This window comes from Microtus pennsylvanicus, chromosome 4, assembly GCF_037038515.1.
Source record: "Microtus pennsylvanicus isolate mMicPen1 chromosome 4, mMicPen1.hap1, whole genome shotgun sequence".
Taxonomy (NCBI): domain Eukaryota; kingdom Metazoa; phylum Chordata; class Mammalia; order Rodentia; family Cricetidae; genus Microtus; species Microtus pennsylvanicus.
In genome coordinates, this window is record NC_134582.1 from 101,483,439 (window position 1) to 101,495,631 (window position 12,193).

The following is a 12,193-nucleotide window of genomic DNA, read 5'->3' on the forward strand; positions in this document are numbered from 1 at the left end:
AACCATGATTGGGTACCTAAGATGGCCACAGTGGACAGGGACCGGCAGATACGATAAATGTGCATGCTCCCTGACCTCGGGGGTCTTTCCTATGCTGGAGCCACTAAGATACTCTGCTAATTATCACACGGGGCCCTGAGATGTGTCCAGCTCAGATAGAAGGGTTTTGCAAAGAAGACCACTATTTTTTTCCAATGCTGGTCTGCCAAGAGAGGGAATAGACAGAAGCGGGAATTAGAAATCTTTATTCCTTCTCCAGGAGAAACATTCAGCAAGAAAGGCATGGGGCCCTCATTCCAGACAGAAAAGAAGCCTGGAAAGGCAGGAAAAATAAGATCATGGGAGCTGAGAATGTGACAGGACCTTCATGTTGTCTGCAGCCTGCCTGTGCTGAGAGAACAGGGAGAGGGGATGCTGGAGAGTGAGGCCAGAGGCTGAACGTTGTGCTCCGTGCTCCTGAAGATGTTCACAGGCTCATGGGGCACCAAGAATGTTTCCAGAAGGTTCCAAGTTTAATTCTTTTATTTCTGCCAGAAACCCTTCGAGATGAGTCTCGGCATTACCTGTTGCTTATGAAAGAGACTTTGGAGAATCCCAGGAGTTAAGTCACTTTTCCGAGTACACACGGCTGAACCATTGAGCACAGCATCGGGTCATGTCCTGAAACCATTGAGAAGATGCCAAGAGGTGGCAGATAGGTTTTGAGATGAGACTCACCTCTCTTTAGTCTCGTGCCTGTCTTCACCCTTCTAGATGATTTCCTGACAATATGCATAACTGATCAATATTCTTCTCTTTCTCGTGTGGAAATTTATATTGTTTGTTTACACACGTAACGATTACCTCCTCAGCATATCAATACAGCAATCTAATAATTGAAATCCTCTGGGAAGAAATAGATTATAAATGGAAATTTGTACTTAATGGACGATTATACTTAATGATCAATTAGCTTGGTTAATTCAGCTCTCCTGCCTTTCCCTAATAACATTTTGTCAGAGATAAATAGATGTAGCATAGATGTGAAAAATACAAATAGAATGTTGCACGCAGAAAGCCTTAAGTCATTCGGAATCTTAAGTTCATTTTGTTTGCACGAACATAATCTAAGGAAATGAGCAGGTGTAGGTTTGGTGCCCAGTCTTTTCTTTCTCTTTATGAGTTTTCTTCCTCTACCCAGAGTTGTGGAAAACAGCCCATATACAGATTTAGGTAAGATGGCTCCCAGCTAGTGTCTATGTACTTATGGTCACTGTCATCCCCTCTGCTTGTCTCACACCTGCTTGATCCACAGGGGTGCAGGGTCTTCGCCAAGCATCCTCAGTCTCCCAACCAGAGTTCTGCCATCCCAGCCTTGTGAGGAACCAGCCCCGATTTCCCTATCTCCGAACATCATGGACCCTCTGCAAGCGCCAAGCCTCCATCATCTCTGTCCTGCCTGTGGCTTCCTGTAGGCGGTGCTTCCCATCACTCGCTCTCCCAGGAACATGCTTTGGATAGCAAGAGAGTCTGTTGCATTTTCTCTGGGTCCAGGACATCCGGGGTGCAGATCTAAAGCTCCACTGAGGCCCTTGGAAAGAAGGGGGAAGAAAGACATCTGTAGTTTTAAAGTGAAACTACAGCAATTTAGCCTCAAAATATTCTCAGTGTTTAACACCAATGTTCTAATAAGTCATCTGATTGCATGTATGATAATGAGCACTAGAGAACCTTTTAATCCCCTTTAATAAACAGGGATTATACATTGGAATAATATACAGCCATTTAAAAGTTCAGTTTTAAAAAACTGTTTTAGAGTTTAGGAAGCATACCCTTTATTCAAAAGGTGTTTCTTCCAGTTATTTTTAATATTTTTTTTAAAATTTATTTATTTATTAAGGATTTCTGCTTCCTCCCCGCCACCGCCTCCCATTTCCCTCCCCCTCCCCCGATCAAGTCCCCCTTCCTCATCTGCTCGAAGAGCAATCAGGGTTCCCTGACCTGTGGGAAGCCCAAGGACCGCCCACATCTATCCAGGTCTAGTAAGGTGAGCATCCAAACTGCCTAGGCTCCCCCAAAGCCAGTACGTGCAGTAGGATCAAAAACCCACTGCCATTGTTCTTGAGTTCTCAGTATTCCTCATTGTCCGCTATGTTCAGCTAGTCCGGATTTATCTCATGCTTTTTCAGACCCAGGCCAGCTGGCCTTGGTGAGTTCCCGATAGAACATCCCCATTGTCTCAGTGTGTGGGCGCACCCCTCGCGGTCCTGAGTTCCTTGCTCGTGCTCCGTCTCCTTCTGCTCCTGATTTGGACCTTGAGATTTCTGTCCGGTGCTCCAATGTGGGTCTCTGTCTCTGTCTCCTTTCATCGCCTGATGGAGGTTAATATTCATGAGGATGCCTATGTGTTCGTCTTTGGATTCACCTTCTTATTTAGCTTCTCTAAGAACATGAATTATAAGCTCAATGTCCTTTATTTATGGCTAGAAACCAAATATGAGTGAGTACATCCCATGTTCCTCTTTTTGGGTCTGACTTACCTTTGTTTGCTCAGACAGGAGTGTGTGCCATGTTGAATGAGTGGAGATCATGGAACAAGTTGCAAAAGTCACTTCCTTCCTTCCACTGTCGTAGGGAGTGAGTGAAGTCCTGAGCAGTCTATCTTGTTTGACAAGGACACAGCCATGCCGAGGACCACATACTCCACATACCCATGGAGTATCCCTTACGCTTTCATCTTCCAAGTTCATTGTTTCATGCCGGATACTAGTCAGTAGTGGGTAAGGGAGATTGTCTCGTTAGATAGCTTAACACACTGGCTCCAGAGCTTCCTCTTCAGGTGGTGATGATAACCATTGTCTTTCCAGTTCATCGGGTGCTGGATGGACTGGGGGCTGCATCAAGTGCAAAACCCAGTCTGCCTTTTTGATTCATTAATAGAAAAAAAAGAAAGGAAGGAAGGAAAGAAGGAAGGAAGGAAGGAGAAAGAAAGGATGGAAGGAAGAATGAAAAAGGTCATTAATTATTTTAATTAATTAGAACAAGCATGAACATTTGTATTTTAGTGTTTTATAACTTTTAAAAACGATATAGACTACAAACTTCAACTGTCAAATGAACTTTCTAGATTTTTCTTCCCTGTGTTTTAACAGTAAAAAAATTAGTGACCCACAAAGACAGCTACACACCAACTGGCTTCTCAGGGAATCTCCAGAGCTTCTTGTGCTTGTGCTCTAGGCCAGCGTTTGTCAGACCCAGGTGGAGGAGTACAGGTGCGGGGGTCATACCGTGCCTTTTATACTCTGTGACAAAAAGCACACGGTAAGTCAGCGTGCTGATGATACATTTTGACCCTCACAAATCCACCCTTTTGCAGGCAAGAATCACGTCCATATTCTCTCTTACACACAGCAGTCCAGACCAGATTGTTCAGCAGTGTGGTACATAGCTTCCAGCCCCATTGCCACCCCACTCCTGCACACTCCTGACTCTCACGCATCAGGAAAGTCCTTCCCCACGTATGTGGACACTCAGCTCACCCAGAGTCCTTCCGTACCCACCTGTCAGAACCAGGAGCACATGTATAGCTCACCCTTAGGAGGACGGTCCTCGGGAGGAAGACATGCAGGCCACCTAGGACCCCAGCATCTGTACACAGAGCATCTCAGGCTTCAAGTAGACACATCTTCCTCTTCCATTCACTCTTTGTCTTTACAAGAGCCACAGTAGGGCAAGCTGTGTCCGTATGAACTATGGGGCCTAGCCAAGGGTCCCTTTTGCTAGGTCTACGGGATGTGTTTCCCTGGTATAACTTTTGCCATCTGCTGTATTTCCTGGGATGAAAAGACTAGACTAGGCGTAAGCTTAGTGGGGAAACATTCACCCAGTAGATAGGGGCTGTAGGTACAATTCCTGGCAGAGGAAGAGAGACAGAGAAAGCCAGGGTTAGTGAGAAGGGAGGGCAGAAGGTACATAATGGAAGGAAGGAACGGGAGAGAAAGGAAAGGAAGGAGAGAGGAGGGGAATGGAGGGGAGTGGAGAAGGGGGGAGGATAAAGAAGGACCCATCCCCGAACTTAGGAGGCAAAGACAAATAGATCTCTGGGACTCCCTGGTCAGTCAGCCCAAGCTAACTGGCCAATCTCAAGCTCAGTGATAGGCCTTGTCTCAAAAGACAAAAACAAAAAAAAAGTAGAGAAAACCTGAGGAATGACATCAGAAGTTGACCTCTGCCTTGCAAACACATCTGGATTGGGGACATTTACCTAGAAGAACTTGATCATTTGTCAGGTTTCCAATTGAGCTGGTAGTTTTAGACCTTAATAAGAGAAAGTATTAATAGGAAGGTCTCTAGGAGAAGCAAATCTCAATATTTGGTGAAGAAAGAGCAGCCTCCAGGGGTCTATCAGGTGACCCAACTAAGTTCTTGGGTGTCAACACCTCCTTGTAGATACGAGATTGGCACAAATGTTTAGCGACTATTCATTAGAAATTCACTAAAATATCAACAATCATAGCGATATTTTGGAGAGGTCAAACTGGATTTGCCTGGAGCAAGGTTGCTCTTAGGTGGCAGACCTGACAGAGTAATGTAAGCCTGAGTTGCTGCAGAGTCTAAGATCCTTCTCAGCATGTCATATCCAAATATCACTTCAGAAGAACAGGAAAATGAACACTTCAAAAGAATAGAGCAGAGGGTGCTTCTGGCAATGATGGAGCCAGTTACTTATCTAGAGAATCGTAAGGCATCATGGGCTCAGGGAAGAGCACTGGCCTGAGGGGCATGACCACAGCTGACAGCATGGTTACGGTTATGTAGGTGGCAAACTTGGAATGGGAGGCTTTGGGAGCCTTCTTTTCCCTAAGAAGCAAGGGACAGGACCTCAGTGTTGCTTCTGATGGGAATACTTTGGGCCACAGCTATGAAAGATGCTGATGCCCAGGAAGCTTGGCAGATGTGGAGAGCTCAGATAAAGTTTCTTTTTAGGGCCTGTGCTGACACCGGTCTTAGAGTAGTATGGTGCCAGTTCAGGTGAGGGAGGAGTGAGTCCATGAATGAGTAATGAGAGGACAATTCTCAATCATTTACGTTTTAATTAAGACCAAGAAAAACGAATTAATCCCTTTAAGAGGTCACGTGATTCTTTAACCTGTCATTTTTGTCTCCTGTAACCATTGCTACGAAATTTATGGAACAGAAAAGTCTTTGGGGGAAAATAAGGAAATTTGTTCTCTTCTATCTGGAGGAGAAACAGTTGGGAGAAGGCAGAAAGAGTAGGTGTGGAGACAGCGGAGGGGGAAGAGGAGCAACCAAAGAGTTCAAGCAGGCCAGCTGCTGATGGCTCAAGAGGCCATGGGTTCCTTCCCATGGACCTGTGGGAAAGAGGAGGGAAGTCTGGCCCAGGAGCACGAACAACCTTGGAAACTGCTCGCCTGTGCCTCCCACCTCTTCCACCCAGCACGGGAGTGTGATGGTGCTGTATTACCAGTGGTCCCCATGATTGCCAGTAATCCTTGGTGGATAAGTCTTGCCTGGGAATGGAGACCGAGACCGAAGAAAGGCCCACATGCATGCTTCTCCTTTACCTAGTTTCCCTTTATCATAAACTCAGGGATTTTTGTCCTCCAGTTTTAAAACACAGGCTCCTGAAGGTTGCCCTAGACACTCTTTTTTTTGTTTTTTGTTTTTAGCTTTTTCGAGACAGGGTTTCTCTGTGGTTTTGGAGCCTGTCCTGGAACTAGCTCTTGTAGACCAGGCTGGTCTCGAACTCACAGAGATCCGCCTGCCTCTGCCTCCCGAGTGCTGGGATTAAAGGCGTGCGCCACCACCGCCCGGCTGCCCTAGACACTCTTGATAGGGTCTGGAGATACTTGGTGCCACATGAAAACAGAAGGGTGCTTTCTTCTCAAAAACTCTCAGACCTGCTCAAAATATGCTTAAAGGAGATCCCTGAAAACTTGGAATCTAGCTGAACATTTCAGCAGGCTTAGCCCTAGGGATGGAGTGTGTTGATGTCTGCAACTTACTTAGAAATGGAAACACACCTAAAAAAAGAGACTGATGGATGCATAGAGGGTGGATGTGCACAAAGCTGTATACAGAGTGAGAACCAGAAAGTATAGGTAAACAGTCGGGGTGCTTGGTGTGTGCACGGCTGTCCACATTCCTGTGCTCTTCTACACACTTGAAATTTCCAATAATACAACACCTGAAAAATCTTACTATAGAAAACAAGTCATATAAAAAGAAAAATCACTCTGCAGATACAAGACACTAGCCTTGAGCCAGGAGAGAGAGTTCAGTCAGCAACCTATTCCTCTTGCTGAGGATCTAAATGCAGTTCCCAGCACAAAGCAGGTACCACACAACTGTCTGTAACTTCAGTTCAGGGGATCTGGTGCACCCTTTGACCTCTAAGGGTACCTGTACTTACATATACATACCCACACACAGACACACATGCCTCCAAATAATTCAAACTTTGTAGGTTAAGATACCAACCTCTTTTGATCTTACTATTGTCTAAAATCATTTCCCAGAAGATGAAAGGGTTGTCTCTACCTACTTATTATTTTTGCCTGTCTTTTTCTCACTACCAGACTAAAATCACACAAAAATGCATATTTGGCAAAGGCTCTTTTCACTACTATCCACTTAAAAATCAGGGAAATACACTATGCTGTTGTTCTTGTAAAAATAACTCAATTGGGAAAATCCAGCCACAAGGCTTGATGACGAATATCCAATTTGATTATCTGTGAAATGCATCCACCATAGCCTTGCTAAGTAGCTCACAGATGTTCAGTGAAGGTTAATGTATTCTCTGTGAGGAATTTCAGTTACTTCAGATTGGGTTTTTGCTCCAAGCGGGACTTCAATAACGAGATGGAATGTAAAATACACTCATGAAGAGATGTCCAACATAACTAATTAGCAAGTGACAAAATTTATACGTTCTGTCTTAAAGTGGGAATAATTTCTGTTTCGGTGAGTTTTATAAATGGGTTTCTGAGGAACCGATTTGAGCTTTCAATCATTTTTTCTAACTGCAGTTTACTCTCTGGAGTGTTGGCAAGGTAGGAGCATGCGGACAAGGCATCACTGGCACCTGTTTTATGCTCACACACACACACACACACACACAACCATATTTTTTAAAATCTAAACAAAAGCTAAGATATATAGTAGAGTTTGTTCTTGTGTTAGGTTCCACCTAAATTAATTCTTGCTCACATATTCCACATATTTTCACAGAGACTCTTGTCTTCAGTTATCTGCAGCTATGAAGTTGCCCTCGTCTCCTCCCCCTCGCTGGTTCAACTCTATCTAGAGCAAATGAGGAGTATCTATTAGCAGTGAAAAATTGTCAATAGTGGATTAAAAATTACCTAAAGTACTTACATTTAAAAGAAAACAACAACAAAGTTTGTGAAGCAAATTTGAGTTTAAAGAAACAATGGTTTCTAAAAGTGAGCGGCTCTGCAGCCCTGCATCCTGAGAGGCGAAGCCAAGGGAAGTGCCGTGTTGGCCAGCACTGGAAAGAGTCTTACAGAGATTATACACAAAACACCAATATTCTCGTACCTACAGTCAGAAGAAACCAAACACACCCTCATGTTCTAAGACTATGATATCTATATCATCATTAAAAAAAAAAAAGCTCCCCAACTTGCCATTCTTACCTAATACCTAAAATTAGTTTTGATGAGTCTTCCCACATGACAAAGCCTGAATTCCATTTATTCTCAGATAACTGGAGGATACTTTTATTGCTTAAATATTGGACAGAAAAACCAATTGGCTCACTCAGTGATTCTCCTGCTCAAACTCCGGCTTTCGAAACAATTTAAGGCGTCAGAAGTTAAATCCTTTGCTGATAAGCAAAACTGTATTTTTATCACAGAGAGGGGCAGGAAGTGCTGGCGTGGGTGCAGTGTGGACTCACACAGGTTCTGCGGTCACTCCCAGCAGAGCCTCTTTCTGGAGCAGTGACAACAGTGGGGGCCAAGGCTGGAAAAGCAGGCGCCCTAAAAACAGTAATGTGCTAAAACAGAGGTGATGGCCAGCGAACTGCTTGGTACCTTTAAGCAAAGTGTTCACTGCTTCCCCCATTCCTTTAAACACTATTAGAACCTTGAATGTCCTCAGCCAGAAAAACAACAAAACAAAATAAAACACAATATTTAAGTCATGCTTCAAAATGCCACATTTTCACTTGTGCTCAGAAAACAGAGAAATATAAACTTATGAGTCTGCCCCAGCGTAGTGAGAACAAAATGGGAGGAAAAGACAACATCAAAGCACGTCCCCACTAACATCAGATGATAAGGCGCATCCATGCTTGTTATATAAATGACTAGAAACACAACTTACCTTATTACAAGAGCAGGGCAGGTAGGGGAACATACAGAAGGGGGTAAACCAGGTGAATGAATTTCGAAAGAACACATCAGGGCTGCGTCTCGAGCAAAATCCCCAAATTTTAAGTGAGAGATTTGGGACCTTCTCAAATGGCTGTCATACATACCTCTGGTCCCTCCCTGAAATAGTCAAACGCAAAGGTGTTGCTGGTTAGCCTGAGTCACGTGCTTTCTCCACGCTATTAGAAGGACAATTCCAGAAGCCCCCACATCTGCTAAATGCTTCCGCTGTTCCCCAGGGAGGATGGATAGTCCGTGCCACCTCTTCAGAATGGCACAATCACCCCGAGATGAATGGTACAGTCTGCCAGACAAAAAGTTCTCTTTAGCACAGACTCTGTCCACCAAGCAGGCACAAACACAGCCACGCAGCCGAAAAGACTGAATACATTGTGGAAGGAGGCACACAGGCTTTCTGGAAGAGCTTCGCGCACTGACTGCTGGCTGTGTTACCTGAGATCTGCAATCAAAGAGGTTCTTAAAATACCACAGGGATCACAAATCCTGGGAAAGAATTTCATATGGAGGAAACACTCACACACACACACACACACACACACACACACACACACACACACACACCATCCCAGTTGGCTTGTTAAACCTTTCTCCCAACACTGAATCTCTCATCCCCCCAAATAGACACATGCTTGTATATTTTAAATTTTTTTTTAAAGTGTATAAATTAGCAAGTCAGTGCTGTTCTGTAGCAAAGACAGGCTCGCCATTTCTCCTCAAAAAGCACTTAGGGCTAACCATTAGAGGAAAAAAAGGCAAAGAAAGAAAGAAAAGCGGATGACAGAGACATTGTAACTTAGGAGAATGCTCTTCCCTAGGCTGTGCAAATCAAGGTAACTCACACACCATGCCACTTTTGTTCTGTCTTAGATTCGGCAGACCAGGCATGGCAACAACACACAACGGGTGTTTAAGCCAGTCAGTCTTAGCAAATTAGGTAAATTAGAGACCATCCAACGGCATTCTATTGTTGCTATTGTAATCACAGGCATTCTCCCTGGTGACGGTGCTTCCTGATGAAGTGCCGTCCTCCGAGCATCCCTGTGAAAAGATACCAAAAGACTCCGGGATGCGACATCTGCTTTTAACAGCTCTTCAGATTCAAATTGGCATTTTACTTTATCTTGGAAATTTATTAGGGATTCAGCTCATGCCCGGTTTAAATGGGAAGGTGAAGGCAGGGTAGTTTCTGTCTATGAATTATTCAGTCTCTGCCTGGCGAGATTGCCATCCGTGAACTGACGCTCCGACAGCCCTTCGCGGAGCCTCCATTACGCTTGTCATTTTTATTTCTTTATCTACGATCTCTTCCTCAGTTACCCAGCTACTCCCTTAGGGCTTGGATTCACAAACCCAGTGTTTCAAATTGGCAATAACCTCAGTGTGCTGCTTTCTCAAATCGCTGTCTCCACAGGCTGTCATTTTTTCTTTTTCTTTCTCCCCCCACCCAAATCATTAAAAACCACGTCCACAATGATATCTCTTAGGTTCTTTGGTTTGATGAATTTTACTCACATGCACACACACACATGTGCACACACGTGCACACACACACACACACACACACACACACCAGAGAGAGGGAGAGAAAGACAAAGAGGCAGATCAATTCGAACAAGAATTATGTTACTCCACGCCTCCCAAGAGAAGTCAAGCACCTTTCTTTGTCATCAGAGTGACCCATCCTAGTAGCTAGCTAGCATAGCACCACGTGGGAGGGAGCCCAGCCTGATGTAGGCTTCCTGGCACCCTGATTTGCAGCCCAACTTGATGAGGGCTGCAAGGCAGAAAGACTAATTCAGACCACTGTGTGCTTAGCAAGCACAATTAGTTAGGAACATAAGAAGTCATCAGATGACGGAAACGAGACTGCCACTCTTCCAAGGCTCCACCTGCATACAGACAGCAGTCCCAGCTATTCTCCACTTGATGGCTGGTTATGTCCCTGCTAGGCGACAACAGTCCTGCATCCAGAAAGAACTGGGATCGGTTTAGGCCAATGAGTCTGGTTTCTCCTTTAAAGCATGATTTAACTGTGGAGTGGGGGGTTACGCTAGTCCCGTGACCAGCCTTAAATGGGAGCTGGGGCGTCCCATGGTGCCAGTGTGGTGAGTTACCCAGGACTGAGTCAGACAATTCATGCCAAGCATTGTCTCCTGCAGATACAACGGCATGGCACAAGAAGCAACCCCCCCTCCCCGCCCCACATACGAGGTGGAAAAGCAGCCGAGCTCCACCAGAGACCGTTTGGTTAGCAAGCTCCGAGCAGTACCTGCCCAGCCGAGAATTCATGCTGCCACATCAGAAGCTACCGTGCACAGTCAGACTGCAGCTCGGCTCCTGGCTACACAAAGGTAATGTTCTTCACGTGCGAGGCTTTAGGCAGCAGCAGGAAAATCAAAGTTTAAAACTCGGCTGCTTTGTGCCTAGCTGCCTGCCTCTGCTTTGCCGCGTCTCGCCTGGCAATCTGCAGGAGCAGGAGCTGGCATCCGCAAGAATGTTGTATGACACAGCAGTCAGCTGACCTGTGAGCTGTTATTGTTCAATGTCCTGTCCAGAATCAGGACAGTTTCTAAGGTGGCACCAGGCAAACGACCCAGGATGTTAACGGTGGTTGCAGGACTGCAGGCTAGGTCTGTCTACCTGGCAGTCATTTCTTGGATACATTTTCGTGGCTTCTGTTTTAACTCAAGATTGAATGAATCGTATGCACCCTGCTTGCTGAGTTGACAGATCATTCTTGAACTGACTGTTGCATGCAGAAATGGGCTAAAACCATCACTGCCCAAGTCACTTAAAATCCTTGAACTGTCTATGGAAGAATTCTTGCTCATGTTTTGGTTTTAAAAGCTCTCTTCTTCCTTCCCCCTCCTCCCCCTTCCTTCTCCCTTTCCTCCTCTCCTTAATCTAGGTAGAAATTGTCTTAATCTCACACGTGTGCAGTGATGAATTCGTAAATCGTACCTCGTATGACGTGCAGTCGAGAAAACTCAAAGTAAATTAGTCCAGCAGAAGCCCTAGGTCATGGTCATCACTATGAAGTAGGGGACATGCTCTCTGTTGTGAAACTTGGGTGTGCGTTAATGTGACAATGGAGCAAAAAGCTTTATATGGTATTTCCCCAGGGGTTTGAGGAACCTGCTAAAATAAGAAAGCAGTCACTACCAGGCATTTGTTTAACGGCTGTAATCATACTGAATTAATTTAACTTGCTGCAGTGTTTAACAGAAAGTCAATTATAAATTTGAGCTAAAAGAATAACAATAGCAGAATCGTCATAGCACCATCCTCTAAGGGCATAGCCTCTAAAGAGGCTTCCTGTCCTCATCATTTAAAAGCACTCTGAGTGGGCTGTTTTCTCTATAGTACAACCCAGGAGCAGCTACTCCCTGGTCAGGCACTGGGATGCTGGGCAGAATGGTATACACCCATTATAGGAAGAGCATACAGGTGATTGCCCCATGGACAAGTGCATGTTCTTTGTTTTGCAAAGGGTTTTTGTGATCTCTTCTCCATTTCTCACTTACGAATTTCAGTTTCCTGTTTGCTTCTTGAGACAAGAATCTCACTCAAAAGAAAATGCTTTCAGGCAGTGGACAGAGAAGTCAAAACTAGATGTACAAACACTCTCCATATAATTATAGAATTAAATGGCATCTAGACAAGTGGCTGGTCCTTTTACAGTTTACTGGTGATATGCTAAGAAGTGCTACCTAGAGAGAGCCAAAACTAGACTAGGCTGCTCTTTCTAGCGCACATTAATAGACGAGAATGGC

General features: G+C 44.8%; 1 long non-coding RNA gene across 5 annotated transcripts; it reads right to left on the reverse strand.

The window, feature by feature from the left end:
- Positions 1-227: 227 nt before the first annotated feature.
- LOC142848227 (uncharacterized) lies at positions 228-10,888 on the reverse strand. 5 transcript variants are annotated; one of them, XR_012910391.1, is made up of 6 exons: positions 10,690-10,886; positions 8,507-8,703; positions 3,572-3,891; positions 3,168-3,281; positions 2,520-2,900; positions 228-1,570 (listed from the first exon to the last, which is right to left on the reverse strand). It is a non-coding gene; the product is annotated as an uncharacterized LOC142848227 (long non-coding RNA). The 5 variants fall into 5 exon arrangements; XR_012910392.1 differs by having other exon boundaries at positions 8,353-8,703; positions 10,690-10,870; XR_012910389.1 differs by lacking the exon at positions 3,572-3,891 and having other exon boundaries at positions 10,690-10,888.
- Between the last annotated feature and the right edge of the window lie 1,305 nt (positions 10,889-12,193).